Source organism: Polypterus senegalus, chromosome 5 (assembly GCF_016835505.1).
Source record: "Polypterus senegalus isolate Bchr_013 chromosome 5, ASM1683550v1, whole genome shotgun sequence".
NCBI classification, from domain to species: Eukaryota; Metazoa; Chordata; class Cladistia; order Polypteriformes; family Polypteridae; genus Polypterus; species Polypterus senegalus.
In genome coordinates, this window is record NC_053158.1 from 51,823,255 (window position 1) to 51,839,899 (window position 16,645).

The 16,645-nt window shown below is 37.8% G+C and overlaps 1 protein-coding gene across 2 annotated transcripts in view; it reads left to right on the forward strand.

Moving 5' to 3' along the window:
* The first annotated feature begins 979 nt into the window (after window positions 1–979).
* The window catches only part of sulf1 (sulfatase 1), a 133,958-nt gene continuing 118,292 nt past the window's right edge, over window positions 980–16,645 (forward strand). For both annotated transcript variants that reach the window (XM_039754621.1, XM_039754620.1), the window contains exon 1: window positions 980–1,292. The gene's annotated coding sequence lies outside the window, so the exon portion shown is untranslated. The remainder of the gene's footprint in view (window positions 1,293–16,645) is intronic.

The following is a 16,645-nucleotide window of genomic DNA, read 5'->3' on the forward strand; positions in this document are numbered from 1 at the left end:
GCACCTTAGCTGCTCAGCCATACTGTATTGTTTTTGTTTATGTGGGTTTAACATGGCCAGTTAAAAAATTGACTTTAAAGGGAATTAAATATTTATATAATAAACAGAAAACATTGTTTTAGGAAGGTGCTATAACTGACACTTTCCAGTACACTCATATTTTTTTAAATAAAGGCTGTGTGTGTGCATGAGTGTCTCCTGCTACTGACTGTTACCCCTTAATTATTGCCTTGTGCACAGTAATGCTTTAGCCCCCACAAATCTGAACGAGATTAAGCAGGTACAATAATGAATGAATGGATTGATAAGCAGAGGCTATGCCACCTCTGGACACCTGGTCTTATTTTTAACCTGGTTCACCCCAAATTCACAGAGGTCCTCTCTAGGTACTTGCATTCACAATCCAAAGTTATGCACGTTTACCTAATCATTTACTCTAAAGTGAGATTTAACATACACTGTGATGAGCTGATGTCCCTACCCTATCAAGTCCTCCCACTCCCTGTGACCCTGTAAAGGTAAAAGCAGGTTAAGAAAACTGGCAAATAGATAAATAATTTCAATAATTCACGGAAGCTAATTATGATTTGTAGAAAAAAAATGTTTATATTAATAAGACTGCAGTATAAAGAGAAGATTTTAAACTACAGCAATTTGTTGTAAACTGCCCACTTTAGTAAAATTAAATGCCTATTGCCTTTTTGCTTAAACAGTCCAGTGTTGCGGTAATAGCAGCAGGTGGAAGAGTTAAAAATACGGTTCATGCGAATGTGCAGCTTCTACTAAATGCATGCCACCAGGAAGGTCCCAGGGGTCCAGGGAATTACAGGGAGTTGTGAAAAGTAACACAACTGGTCAGCAGGCATAATCCAATCCCTCTCTGTACTCTCCTTGGCACCACCTCCCTTTCTTCTTTTTATAGCTATCACTCCCCCCGACCACCAAACCCACCCCCTCCTCGCACACACACACTCTCCCTCACACTCTCAAGTTACCGTGCTCAGAGTTCTCAAACCTATAGTATTTTTTTTTGTCCTTGTCCCAGCCTCCTGGTTTTTAAGAGCCACCCAGCAGCCTCCGTGATTGGATTGGATAGTTTATAGCCACTGTGCTGAGTGCTTGAGGACGTGTTTCAACAGATGGTTGGGGTTAGTGTGTGTCATCACATTCGAGTAGGGATTAGAGAGGGAAGGTTGGCTTCCAAGGAGCTGTGTGGTCCTCCTGAGGTGGGAACCTCTGAAACACAGAGTAGCACAATATTCGCCGCACGCCGAGGAGACCTTCTGCATCAGGTACGGCGAAACTACGCTTTTTATCCCGTGTCTCTCTCCAGATTCCCGCGGCGCTGCCACACAGCGTCGGGTGTATCAGGCTGCGACCCGAACGTGCTTGCGATGCAGCCGGCTGCACGGAGCGGGCGCTAGGCTCACTTGCCGCCGACTTCGGTGTTGTCATCCAAATCCGCTTCTATATCTGCCGTTTTACCCACGTTCTTAACGAGCTCTCAAGAAGACAGATGTGCTCGCGGCAGTTTGTAAAAACCGGCGGTCACAATGTAATGTTGCTTACCGCTGTCAGTACGGCAGAGTGCAGTGAGCAGGCAGTTGCCCGATAGTTGCGGAAATACACGTGTGGACTGCCGTAGGATCCTCCTCCCGCTTCAGAATTGAACGCTGAATGGAGTAGGAGGGAATCCACAGCGTTGTCTCAGTATGCATCCATCAGTCTGTGATTAGTCATTCTTCAAATGTCTGTCTATAATCGTATGCATATATACAGACCTAAGCGAAAGTTTCCGTACTGTGCTGCCTAAAGAATTTTACATATGAAAATGTGAACCGCAAGTTGATCCGCTTAATAGTTTGTAGACTTGGTGTTAGATGATTCAGCTAGATCTAAGTAATATTATTGAGAAAATGTTGGTCTGAGCGCCTTGAGCATAGGAAAGGCGCTATATAAATAAAATGTAGTATTATTAGTTCAAAAAATAAAGCAGACATTACAAATAATCATTTTCATCACGCATGTCTTGGTATATATAACTTGCGTACACGTAAACATACATATATATGTTTTTGTGTTTATATTATATATAATATGCTTATTTGAACAAGGGTGCCTATTAAATAGAGTGTTTTTTCATCACAGTTGGCCCCTGCGTTACGCCTATATGTGTAGACTCTTAATGGAAAAAGCAGTAATATATATAGCTTATATACCCCATGTAAGTAACTAGGAGCTTATAAAAAGTATGTACATCTGCATGAAGGAAGTGTGAAATTGTAATCTAAAAAAATTAATATGTACTGTGTGCATATTTTTGTGAGCATCCATTTATCCACTTGCAAGCTTCTTCACCTCCACCAAGGTTATAAAGAGTTCATGTAATATATGCTATGTTAATGTATGTAAATTTACTGGATATAGTTTAGATGTTAACTTGTAGGATTTTTAAATATTGTAAATTGCAGAATCAGTGCACTGGAAGCCTTCACCAAGTTTAAACTAGTAACTCATGTTACTTGCAGTTATTTGCATCCTGTTCTACCCTTTTCAGATAAGCACTATCTATCCTCATGGTAAAAATGATTGATTCAAATCTCAAGTAATAAGTAATGTTTCATGTGTAATATTTATCCAAATTTGCTACTAAGTGAACCATCAAATGTTATGAAATGTTTTACTGTCCTCAAGAAAATAGTGACAACAAATATGTTTGGTAATTTAACTTACAGATTAGTCTTACGGTAGAAAGGTTTTCAGTCCATGGCTTCTGTGTAATTTTAAATATTTTGGCATTTTGTAACCTTTGCATCATTTATAGGAGTAGATTAATATAAGACAGCAATTAATGAATATGGCTTTCAAATAAATACATTTTGCTGTAATATAATAATAACTAGGTGTTGATGATGGCTTCAAATAATTTTATTGCAAATATGATTGTGGGGGGAAATACAAAACTGTTTGTAAGAAAATATACTGCCCATAACATTTAGCATGATCTGTAATTACACTTTTATGCTGTTCCACATGAAGACAGAAATGTTTGTTATACAGAAGTCACAGTAAATTAACACCATATTTCAAAGGTACTTCCTTTAGAAGGATGCTGGTGTTTTAATACTTCAGATGTGCCAATGTTCTAACTTCATTGTCCCAGAGTTTTTAAAAATCTTAAAACAAGTCTGCCTTACAGTTTTAAAATATGATAATTAAGTGCTTAACTAGATTAATTTTGAATCCTGAAGGAATGTTAATATTAATAGTATCATGCACATTTTCTAAAATCCTTCACAAAATGAAACTCTCTAATGAATTTTAAATATTAAAAGAATGACTCCTTATAGTATTATATACCTATCTTAAATTCCTTCACAAAATTATTATTTTTTTTAAATTTCATGTTAGTTTAAAAAGATGTGGATTTATGAGTATCTGTTATGCAATTATTAATTTGTAGGGTTCAGTTTTATTGTCAGCTTTGTACTTGTGCATTTAGTTGTAAAACACATGTGTTATCCAGGCATTTCGAATTTCTCTTAAAACTTAAATTCATTTGCATGCTTTATCACTTGTGTGATCATTGTATTAATATACCGTTAAAATGCACCCTGCTGAGAAAAAAAGTTTTCTGGATAATAAAAATAACATGCATAACCAAATAAAATTCTCTGTAAAAGACTGACTACTACTCTATAATCTACCCTGTTCTGCTTCACTTTTCTGAACTCCAGTTCACTTTGCTTTGCTCTACTCTAAACCTACTTTGCAATTCTCTGCTATGCTCTGCTGTACCCTTCTCTGCTCATTTTTGATCTACTCGATTATTGTTTGCTCAATCAAATCACATTCTTTCTACTGTTTTAATTCTGTACTCTCATCTACTCCCCTGTGCTGTACTTTACAGTGGTCTTCTGTTCTGAGCTTTACTCTTCTTTTCTCAGCTGTAATCTGCTTCTTTATGCTTAAATCAAGGCTAATCTGCTCATCTCACTATACTCTTCTGTAGCCTGTTATGATCTGTTTTATTGTTTCACTGTGCTTGGAGGGGAACAGAGTGAGGCAGAGTAGAGTAGAGGACCCTGCGCTATACTTTGCTGCCGAACTCTGCTCAGCTAAGCGTTGCTTTTATTTTCTGTACTCTACTGTGCACTGCCCTGTTGAGCTCTCCTCCTCTGTATTCTACTATAATGTGCTCTTTTCGGTGCATCTACTATTTTCTTTAATGAGTTCTGCTGTTCCCTGTTCTTCTCCACCCTGCATTACTAATATTTTACTGTACTGTGCTCTGTTGAGTTCATTTGCCACTGTAAGCTGCTCTTCACTCAAGTCCATTCTTCTGCTCTTTTCTTCTTAGCCTTATATTCAGTAACCTACTGTTTTTTGTTTTATTGTACTCTGCGTAGAGTTGAGCCTACTGGAGCAGAGCAGAGGATGCTGCTCTACACTTCCTCTACTGTACTCTATTGTACTTCATCCTCTACTCTGTTCTGCTAGTACAGGTCCTTTTAGCTTATCTCAACTGAGCACACCTCAGCTATGCTATTCAAAAATGAGTACTGTTGCCTTCAATAGTCTGTTCCCTACTCTGCTTTACTCCATTCTTCTCTGCTGTGGTTTACTTTGCCCTGCTAAGTTCTACTTTTTTATACTCTACTGTACACTCTCTTGTGCTCCACTGAACTCTGCAATTCTGTTCTGCAGTCAGCTCTGCTCCGTTCTGCTGTACTCTTTTGTACTTTAATCTGCTCTGTAGTGCCAAACTCATCTGTAGTCTTTTCTCCTCATCTTGGTGAAATCTTCTCTTCTAGACTGTTCTTTAATCTGTTCAACTCTGCTCATCTGTGCGGTCGTCGGCATTATTTGGCTGTCCTGTCCTTTTAACTGCAATCTACTCTCCTCACCCACATTCTACTTTACACTGCTCTACTATATTGTATCTAAATTCTGTCAAACTTTTTTGATTGTAATTGTCCTTACTGGCCCAGAATGCTTTTTATCTCCACTTTATTTTATGTAGTCCATAGATTGCAGAGCAGCTTACAAAAAATGTAAATATTTTAAATGAATCAAACAGTGTATTAGTCTAGCACATTCATGTCTCAATCATGTTCAGCTCAGATTGCAGTGTCGTTCAAAATGTCATTTTAGATATGAAGGCAGAAAGGGCTGTGCAGTCTCTAAAATACAACTGTGTGTTTCATGTTCATGCTGGTGCCTATGCAGTACAAAAGTAAGCATATGCCAGCTACTGTCAAGTGCATTTAAAAACAAATGATAAATAATATTGTAGTTCTGCATTCAAACAATGAAGACAGCTGTGACAAATAATCTAAATTTCCAGGGGCTGCTGTGCCAACATAAATATTATTACAGTAGCTGTTTTGTGGTTGTTAGATTTCGGTGAGTGAACACTTATTACTCAAAGGGTATTCACCATCTCTGGTAGCTTTAATCTTTAAAGGAATGTATTGCATTCATTCAAAGAAAGCACCATGTCCTGTTGACACTGCAGACCTAGACCTGAGTGTGATTTAAAGCACCTGCACGCAAATCCCAAAGCAGACAGTGCAAGCATAGAGCTGAGCCGGGCTGGCACTATTAGGATCTTTCCACATCTCTGAAATCAAATGCTTATTGACCATTTCAACCAATCTGAAAGCATGTAACATTTTACTGATACACTTGCATCTTGGAGTTATATGCACATTCTGAATTGTGAGTCAGCTCAGAAAATAAATATGGAAAAGGTGTATTCATTGCCAGAAAGCATATTTCAAACGTTGCTCAGAGTGCTTTTTTTTTTTTGCAACCATACTAGGAAGCATTTGACTTGTGTTCTGGATGAATATGTTTTCATTTTTTAAATGTATTTTTTTAGTGTTTATTTGTAATGTTTAATATGTCCCCTGAAAATGGGTGTACAACAGGGAATTTCTGGTCTTACAGTGCTTTCTTAGTTGCTTTATCATTATTAAAGCCAAATGTAACGGTTAGTAATGGGTGGACAAGCAGCAACTTATGGACAATTACTCTGTTCAGCTACGCTTGTCTAATTTTTGATGGTTTTTATTTGGGGAAAAAAAGCCATACTGTATGTAATAAAGATTGATTGGTTAATTTTTGAGTCTAGACAGTTTCAAGCATACAGTCCAGTGGGATTTAATGGCAGACTACAAAGAGTTAAATAACAGTGAATGAAAATGTTAGATCCTTGAGTAAAATGTTCCTGTACAGCAGATGGAAAATCCATCTTGCCCATTGTGAAATGGGATTTTAAATAACCCATTTTCACTTGCATTTTTTCATCATGGTGGCCCATCTCTGTACCTGCCTTTGTTTTGACTGGCTTCACCCAAACTCCAAATGCATACACTGTTTTTAATTTATGGTAGTTTGTTTGTTTGTGAAGAAATCATGCAGCACTCCCAAACTTCTGCTTAGAGTGCCCCCTAGTGAGTACCCAGGGCAATTCTTAATGGAGCACCTCAAACATTTAAGAAAACACATGCAGTCTACTGTTAAATATATTTGACAATTCATTTTTGTTTAATTTTTAATTCAGAAGGAAATCACATTCTTCAGTGCTTTTAAAGCTTTTTTTAATACAGAATTGCTTTGATATTTTTGAAATTCATATACCAGCGGGTAAAGGTGAAACAGAGGTGAGGACTCAACTGAAAACCTTGTGTATACAGTTGAAGTCTCTAGTCATTATGCCACATTGTCTCTGAATCTGCTGAACATAATGTCTGAAATACTTGCTCTAACCTGACTTTAGCTTTTTGTTTCTGGGTATTCCTTCATTAGTGCCTTTATTGCACTTTTTAGACAGACAGTCAGGCGTACAGGCTGGACTGTAATTCACAAAGCTGTTGGTTCAATTCCTGCTCTTAACTTTCTGTGTGATCCTGAGCTAGTTACTTAATCTATCTGCACTGTGGCAGTAAAAAAAATGCTAAATAATTTTATTAGTTATTAGTTCCACCAGTGGCTTTACTTGAATAAAGTACGTCTTTGTTTATAATGAAGTAATCATATATCCTGATCCTTAAAAGTGTATAATTATTAACTTTATGATAGAAAATGTCTAAATCTATAACAGATACAAGTTTATTAGGCTTTAGTCAGAAAAAAATATGTATCTTTAAGCATACAGAGGGAAATTCATGCATTTGTATGCTTTTCTTTTTGCCTATTTGCATTTACACAAGTACAGTAGATATGAAGCCTTCTGCATGCCTTATTTGGCTCTGTTGTCTAGCATCTCTGCCGTGAAAGGCACTACAAAAAAAACTTTACTTGAGAATAATAGAAACGTAAAACAGTAAAGTGGCAATTTGTCCAGATCTCTTTTTTGAATGTAGGCTTAGAATTATGCAACGTATAATACAGGGTGAGTTCACCCTGAAGTTTAGGAACTATGGGAAGTTTAATAAAAAGGTGCAGTGAATGAAACAGGAGCTAACTGTAAACCAAAAAGAGCTATCTAAAGACAAATAACTTGAGGGCTAACCATAGGGTTTATAAACATGTGATTGCAGCAGTTAAAAAGGATGTTAGGAATGCTGAAAGGAAATTAGGAAGTGAAATGTTATGGAAAATTGAAAAACTGACCAAAAATGTTGTATTAGGATCATCAATAGTGAAAAACACACAGAAACGTAAATAGCAAATGCCTTTAACTGTTTTTTTTTTAACTTTTCAGATATGAAAACTGATTTATCCTTGTGATATGCTTTTGCCACCTTTCTAAACGTTTAATGATCCCTTTTCAGCAGAATTCCATCTAGCTCTTTTGCAGCAGCATCTCACCAGTACCTGGGCAGCTTCAATTGTTGTGTCGTCTTGATACTTTCTGATGAGCTCATTGATTTGTTTTTTTTTTCCTTTCCTTTCCGTGTTTCTTTTGTTATAGGTGGTTCATGAGTGACAACAGCAGGTCTACTTTGATGCTAATAGCACCCATAGATGACATCTCAGTATGCCTCCTGAAGTGATATATTAATGTTTGCCATAGGGTTCCCCTTTCAAAAGAAATTCAGTCACTTTACATTATTGCAAATAATCCCTTTCTAACTATTTTCTTTCACCAAACTATAAACATGTAACTGACACAGATGATGTAATTGTTACTGTAGATCTACCATCTCCCACCTGAATGAACAATCCATTTTGATACTACACTTTTCAGTGATGCTTTGTGATTTCAACATTCTAATCACTTTTTATCTGACTACTGTGTGTGCATATTAGTCTATGCTTCTATATTGTCCAATTCAAGGCATGATTACACACAAGTCTATACTCCTATTTTGCCAAGTGCCAACAATCAAGATAATGTACATTTTTGGAATGTGGATGTTAACTCTGCCAATTTTAACAAAATCCATGTGAACATGGGCAGCTTGTACAAAGTCCACACAGCTTTGTTTTGGCCGGGAAAGGAGCCCAGGTTGCTGGGGTTGTGTGGAATAGATCGCTGTGCCGCCCTTCTTCCAGCTCAGGCTTGCATTAGGGCAGAAGACTATCTCAGCAGCTACTGGCAAGAATTACCTCTGGACTGAACACCAGTCAGTCACAGGGTGCTTCGCTGTACACACCCCACACTCATGCATGGCAATCAGCCGAACATGACTGTCTTTAGCATATGATAAGAACTCATTGTGTATGTATACACTACTATTTAACCAAAGTTTGTTTAGCACCTGTGATAGATTTCAGGGAGTAATGCACACAAGGTAACACAATTAAAGTTTATCTGTCCCATCTGACCTTGGAGTCACACTAAGCACTTCAAGGTGTTTCTTTGGCTCATCCTTGTCCTAAAGCCTGCTGCACCCTTATTTTCAGCTTGAATAATTACTAAGGCTCTGACCTCAAAATCGGTTTTGTAGCCAGCTTTCAGCTTTGAATGCTAAATGCAGTATTATAAAAAATGTCAAAATTCCACCAGAAAATGTTCAAAGCAAATTACCCTCTCCCATAACATGTCTTTCTTAAATTTTGTAAGAATAAATGATATTAAGTCATTGGTATACCACAATTAATGTGAATATCGGCAGAGTTTCTATGTCGATTTTCATAAATTGTTCAACTCAGTTGATCGAGCTGCACTGTGGGACATCTTGCGACTTTGTGGGATCCCCCTGAAGTTGTTGGATATCATGACCGGCCTGTACCCTGGTACTGTGCAGAGTGGAGGCATAACCTCTGCGTTTTTACCATTTGATTCTAGGGTTCATCAGGGGTGTGCTCTCGTTCCTACTGTGTTCAGTGCTTGCATGGACTGTGTGCTGGGCAGGTTCGTGGGGTCCGGGGGCATCTCTTGGTGAAGAAAGAGTCACTGATCTTGACTAGGGCTGCAACTAATGATTTTAGAAATCGACTAATCGTTCAATTTTTATTTTTGATTAGTCACGATTATTTCATGCCTGACTATTTTGATGCCTGCGACCTGTGGTTGCACATCCTGTTCTGGGCTCCAGTGCATGTCTTACCTCATCTGCTCACATCTGTCCGCCTTTGAATGTCACCCTGATGTCTCTGCATTAACACGATTAAAATTAATAATTATCAAATTAAAATAACCAGTGAAACATGAATTTGAAAATAATCAGATGTTTCATACTAGTGTGACTATCACAATAAGACAATGTTCCCAGCTGCTGAGAAGAGAAGCTCAGAGGAAATAGAGGTTGCAGGAATACACAAGAATTATTTTGCAGACAGAAAAAAATGTTTTAATCATCACTCTCTGAAGGAAAAGTGTTGTAGTTTATCACATCATGTACTATATTATCCATCCATCCATTATCCAAGGGTCACAGGGGTCTGCTGGAGCCAATCCCAGCCAACACAGGGCACAAGGCAGGAAACAAACCCCAGGCAGGGTGCAAGCCCCCCTGCAGGTACTATATTATGCCAAAATTAAAAAATAATGGACTAAAATATGTAACAAGCTAATTACTGATATACTCCAAAACATAAGTTACCTAACGTTAGTTAGAGATGGTTTACTATTCATATGAACTCAAATATTATACGAAAAAAGAAGAAAAAAAAACTAGGACTATAGCTCCAAAAACGTTAGCAAGCATAACTGAAATTATATTCACTTAACCCTTAAACCACTGGAACCGGCTAGAGTCGTTTTCCAGTGCAATTTGGAAGCACGCTGAAGCCAAGTATATGCGGCGACGTGCAATCATTGAACTCCGCAACCAGCTAAAGTTGTTTCCCAGTGCAATTTGCCAGCACGTCGAAGCTGAGTATATTCAGCGATGTATATTCATTGAATGCTGCAACCAGCTGTAGTCGTGTCTCAGTGCAATTTGTCAGCACGCTGGAGCTGATCAGTCAATGGCATACATTTGTTGAGCAGCCAGCTAATGACCACTGCTGGCCCTGGCAGAACTGCAGCACCACTGTCTCTGGGATTCAGCCTCTGCACTAGACGAGCCTGCAAACATCAGCGTTTTCCTCTGTGTGTTTGCGTGCAGCCAGTTCAAGCGCAGTTGGCTCGGTGATTTACTGAATTTCATATTAGATTGTTGCAGTAGTTTTTTTTTTTTTTTTTTATAGTTTTTACAATTCATTTACAGTGTGTAAAATGATCAGTGTTGCAGTAATTGTGATGCTCTTTGCTTGAAAAAAATTTTTTTAAATTTCACATTTTCTTTGTTAATTGTGACCTTTACATAACAAGTACAGCTAAAAAGTATTTGGCGTCCAGGGGTGCATTAACCCCAAGCATGTGTCGGTTTAAGAGTTAACTATCATTGTCGAAACCTTGATATACACATTATAGTACAAACATCAACGTTAACATGTGGCACTAACTTTACTTGATAAGCTTACCTCTCAAGAGACGGCGGCATCACAGCTCCAGGATGCTTGCGTTTCAGATGCTCATGCATCGCGGTGGTGCTGCCGTGAAAAGAAAGCTCTGCTTTGCATAATCCGCATTCAATTTTTTTACTTTTTCGGTGAAGTGCTCCCACACTTTAGAAAGTTTCTGTCTCAATTTTTTTCCATCTCCTTCCCCCTCCTCTATCCGACTCACTATTTCAACCACGTTTATTTTTCTCTACATTCTTCTTCTTTGTCTCCTACTCAGACGTTCTTCTTCGTTGGTAGGACTTTGTGCAGTCTTGACAAACAATAACAAGCGATAATGCCCCCAGACGTTCATGTAGTGCATTGTAGTTACAAAAAACAATGTGGTTTTTTGTGACTGGAGCCGCTATTGAAGGTTCTGTTTATGACGCGTGGACAGTAAAAAATCTGCATCGATGATTTTTTGTAGTCGACGTTGTTGATTACGTCGACCTAATTGTTGCAGCCCTAATCTTGACTTTGCCATTGATGCTGTGATCTTCATGGAGTTGATGATCAGGCTCTTGAGAAGACTGAGTGATAAGTCTGAGTGTCTTGGATATAAACCAAGATCCAGATCTTTTAATGACTTCTTTAGGCACAGCCATCAATAGTGTGACTGTGAAGAGAATGTCAACCTTGTCAAGTGGTTTACTTACCTTGGCAGAGACATTCATCTGTGGTGACTCTTCCTGTGAAGTCAGAAGATAGATTGGGAGAGCAGGAGGGGTCATGAGGTCAGTGGAAAGGGGTGTGTGGCCTTCCCGATATCTCTGCAAAAGGAGGAAAGTCCAAGTCTTTAGAGTCCTGGTGCTCCCTGTTTTTCCTATATGGTTGTGAGATATAAATACTATCTAGTGATCTGAGATGAAGACTGGACTCCTTCAGTACTGTGTCTCCTCAGAGAATCCTTGGGTACAGCTGGTTTAACTTTGTGTCGAATTAGCAGTTGCTCACAGAGTCCTGAATGAGGCACATTACCTGCATTGTGTGGGATCGTCAGTTACAGCACTATGGCCATGTGACGTGATTCCCCTAGGGTGATCCGGCTTGCAGGATCCCCATTATTGAGGACCTGGGTATCTGCACCAGGCCAAGGGGATGTTCACGTAACACCTGGCTGTGGCAGATAGATGGTCATTTACAGAAGGTGGGACTGTACTGTGTTTGTGCCTGGGGTGTTGCCAACCAGGATCCTGAGCTGTTTTATCATGTGGTGGTTGCAGTAACGTGCTATACCAGTGCATGCTCTGCATCCTGACCTGGTCTGGTATACCTTCAGTGGAAGGTGTCAGTAAATCAATTTCTAAAATCTTGTCTTGAGCTTCTTGGACATGAAAAACAGACACTGGAACCCTTACTGCTGCATGTGCTTTTGAAAAGCCATTTGCACCTCCTCTGGTGTCCCTTTAATTCCTGTATAATACATGAAGAAGAGAATGCATAGGAACCAAATTCTGTAGTCTACTGGTTTATTCCTGTGGTAATTTCTAGCTTGTTGATTCAATGATTGTTAATGACAGTGTATTACAGTCACTAGAATTGTATTTAATTATCTTGCATGATGATCCAACATCCATTTAGGAAAACTAGTATATTTCCATTAATTTATCATCTCAAGCTGATGAACTTCCAGAGACTTAATTACAGCAAAGTCTGTTCCTCACAGTGCCATCATACTTGTGTAATGTCTCGGCCATTTTCCATTTTAGCATTAATGTTTTTCAGTAATGTTTCATGTTTTGCATAATACTTGTGTGCGTAAATAGAGTATAAATACATGTTGCACAACACAATAATAGCATGCTTTTTCATATATCCACTAAGACCGTTTCGGTTTAGCAGTTAATGCTGTTTGTACATTTTAGGTAGTACACTACACACAAACAGACACTGAGTCGGAAATCAAACCCAGTTCCCTGAACCTGTGAAGCAATGGAGCTAATCACTGTGTCACACTACTGCTCACTTCAACTGTAAAGTGTAAAACTCTATTAATCACTTTTGGCTGCCATTTGTTGAAATTGTTACTTGCAGCCCAGAATTATCCTTAAAAGGTAAATAAGAATCTGCAGTAAAAATATCACCTTTATCTTTTCCATATCTATAGAATTGTGTAAATATGTTTTTCAAATGTTAGAGATCCAGGTATAGACTCTCTTTAAATATAAGGTATAAGGTGGATTTTTATTTTTTTTCCCCCAATCTCATATAGGCCAAGTGCTCTGAAAATGCAGTATTCATTTGTATGATGTAGTTTAAGCAGTCATAAACTACATGGGTAAACCATCTGTGAAACAATTTTAATTGATCTGTGTGTGGTGACTTACTTATTTAATTTGGAATATAATGATAATATGTTTCAGAATTGTTTCAGTTAAATTCTGCTCTCCCTAAAGGCTGAATTTTTTTTTTCTCAGACACATTTAGCTGCTAATGGTCTGCAAAAGGATCCCAGAAGGGCACATTGTTGAAATATTTGAGTGTTTGTTTGTTTTGCCTGCTTTTGTTTAGTTGACCCTAGAGCCCCCATTCACTGTCAAACTGATAGGGTCCCGAAGGCAGATAAAAAAGTGAGAATTGTCTTTGAAGGAAACATCCATCCATCCATTCATTTTCCTAACCCACTCATCCAGAGCAAGGTGGCGGGCAGCTGGAGTCTATAACAGCAATCAACGAGCACAAGGGTAGGAACAACACCTGGACAGGGCTCCAGTTTATCGCAAAGTGAACACACACATGCATGCAATTTGGCAACACCATTTCACCTAACCTGCATGTCTTTGGAATGTGGGATTAAACTGGAGTAGCTTTCAGAAAACAATTTGGATACAGAGAAAACATGCAAACCTATATATAATATGCAAGAAGCATGGAGGATGTGGACCCCCGTCTCCATATTGTGAGGCTGCAGCACTACCACTGTGCCACTGAGCTGCCCTGAAAGCAAACTTTTCATTCAAAATGCGGGGGTAGTGCATTTTACTCTGGGGTCATCTGTGAGGGGGCACTGAGAGGTGAAGACATCCCTTAAAAGGCAGTGCGTGTAGTGCTTGAAAAATAAGCAAAGGCCTCTTAACTGTAAGGAAAGATGATCATCAATTCATTGTTATCTCTCACTGCTTCATTTGGGGAACTCTTTCTGCCAGATTAAATTGTAATCCAGATGGCAGCATTACTACCTCTCAGCGCATGGATTCTGTTTTGATTCCCAGATGTACACTTTGCATCTTCTTTTCCATCTTTGGTTTTTGTTCCAATTTGGGGAATCTGCATTCGTCCCACAGTCATAAAACATGCTAACAAATAAATTGACAAACCTTAATTGGCTCACTACACAACTGTGTGTGGCCTGCAAGACACTGGCTCTTATCCAAGACTAATATCTACCTTGTCCCTTCTGTTTCATGAATATTCTCTGGCTCCCTGAAGACCCACTCATAAACACCAATGGTACAGAAATTGGATAGATGGTTGCTGCCGTGACTTGGTGCATAACCTAGCTTTCTGAATATGATGTAACGTTTTTTCACATAGGACTTTATTTCTTTAGATTTTGTGACTTTGAGCAGGTGGTGTTGATCAAAATTTCAGATTCTTTGTCTTTTTGTGATTGTCCCTTACTCATCCTTTTCCTTAATGCAGTTCAAGGATCAGAGCCTGTCCCACCAACATCAAGTGCAAGGCAGGAACCATGCCTAAAGTAGATGCCAGTTCATCACAGAGCTTACTGGCACTCATACTTGGCCAATTTAGATTTAGATGGAGTTCTCATGTAGACAAGTAGGAGGAATTTACAGACTCCATGCAGGCAATGACCAGGATTGAAATGAACTCTTCAGGAGATAACATGTCAGCACTAATGAATATGTCCCCCTGTCTGTCATTTGTCACTCATATTACCTTTTATTTTATTTTATTTTTGATACTTCTTGGTGTGAAGAGAGAACAGATCATGCTTGCCTGGAGAAGCTTGTATAAAACCCATCATAAAAAAGGGTTTGCCATCTATAATGAAGAATTATGCATGCAGTTGCTGAAGTAGATTATTTTTTTAAAGTAATTAATTGTGATTCTGAAGATACATTTATGAGGTTTTTGAAAGAGTTTACCCATTTTAGCCATTCCTAAACACAATTTGACTGTTTCCCTTGTGATATCTTCCCTGTTTGTTTGCCAGTGGTATGCATAAATCATTCAGGAATGAAGCAATCAAGTTCAACATTGGCACTCCTATTACATTACAAAATTATTTTTAACAACATCTTTTCATGGGAATTTGTGTTTTGCTAAATATCATTTCTATATATATTTTTTTTACTTACTTAAACTCACCCTAAATGTTCCCATACCAAAAAGCAATCTTTTAGACCATTAAAATGAAAAATATTTTAAATTAAAAGTCATTAGGAATTAAAATATATTGTCTTTTCAAATTCGCAACCAGGTTTGACCAACAAAAGAAACCATCAGATAGCCGTTAATAAGACTTGCCATGTCCAGTTGTTGTCACCCCCATCAATCCTCATTCTGCTTTGCTTAACAAGTATTAAATGACCACTGATGTTAGTTTTGTGATTTGTGAATTTGAATGCTAGTGTAAAAATGTGTGTCAAATAATAGTGATCAGCATCTGAAGAAAATATTCTGTTCTTCTATATAATATATTGAAATTGTTATAATAATGCGTTAAAAATCAGTTTTAATAGTTTTTTTATTTGAAATATATAAGACAAAATCTAAACATAAATGGTTGAGTTTTCATGCATCAAATCGAAGTCAGCTATATTGAAAGTCAGAGCAGCAGACAATTTGTTGAATTTTTTTTTTAGTTTTCAGGTTAAATGTTATTTTAAGAATAAAAGAGCAATTTCCCTACAGTAATTCAATGCAATAAGCAAATTTATTTGATAAGTTTCTCCACTTCCCACATTTTATGTAATATCGATGAAGGAAGTTATTAAAAACAATGTAAGTTGATTAGATTGAAGATGATTCAATGTCCTTATTCATATTGTTAAGGTGAGTAATATATTTCAGACTAATATGTGTAATAAGACATGTGTAACGCTGAAGAAGTGGAGTTATTTTTGTTCATTTTGAACGTGGAAGAAAACATTTTGTTTAAAAAATTGTCTGTAATAAGAGGAGTTTTGTGCAGAGCTGTAGGAGAGAGCTAAACTATCACAATTTTTTTTTTTTTTTTTTTATTAAATGTAAGATATAGCTGACATTAGGTGTTTTATGTTTTTACGACCATGAATTGAATAAATAAAGTAAAATAAACATTAGCTTTTATTTGTACAGGGAAGGCTTCATGAGCCCAGAGCCTCATTTTCAGCAGGGACCTGTTACTTTACATAGCATAAATATTGAAAATATGCAAAAAGAGCATAACACGCATAACATATACCTAAACAGGAAGTACACTATAATCTTTACAGAAGGCAATTAAACGCTCTAAAACAAACAGCATGTTAAACCCACTTAAACATGGCATAAAATACAGGTCATAAGTCTTATATAAATGGAAGATAAAAAAAGATCTTGACTAAACCTAACTGAAACAAGTGAGCTGGCTATCAGATATCAATTTGGGTAACGTTGGGTTTCTAGCCACAAGGATGGCCTGCTGTGCCGTTCTGAGCAAGCCAATTCCTTCCTCAACTGGAAGGATATGTATCTCCGTGTATAATTTTTAATGTCTTGAAGTAATGGTTGCAGTAAATTTTCTATCTAAAGTGAATTGTTCTAGCCACACTGT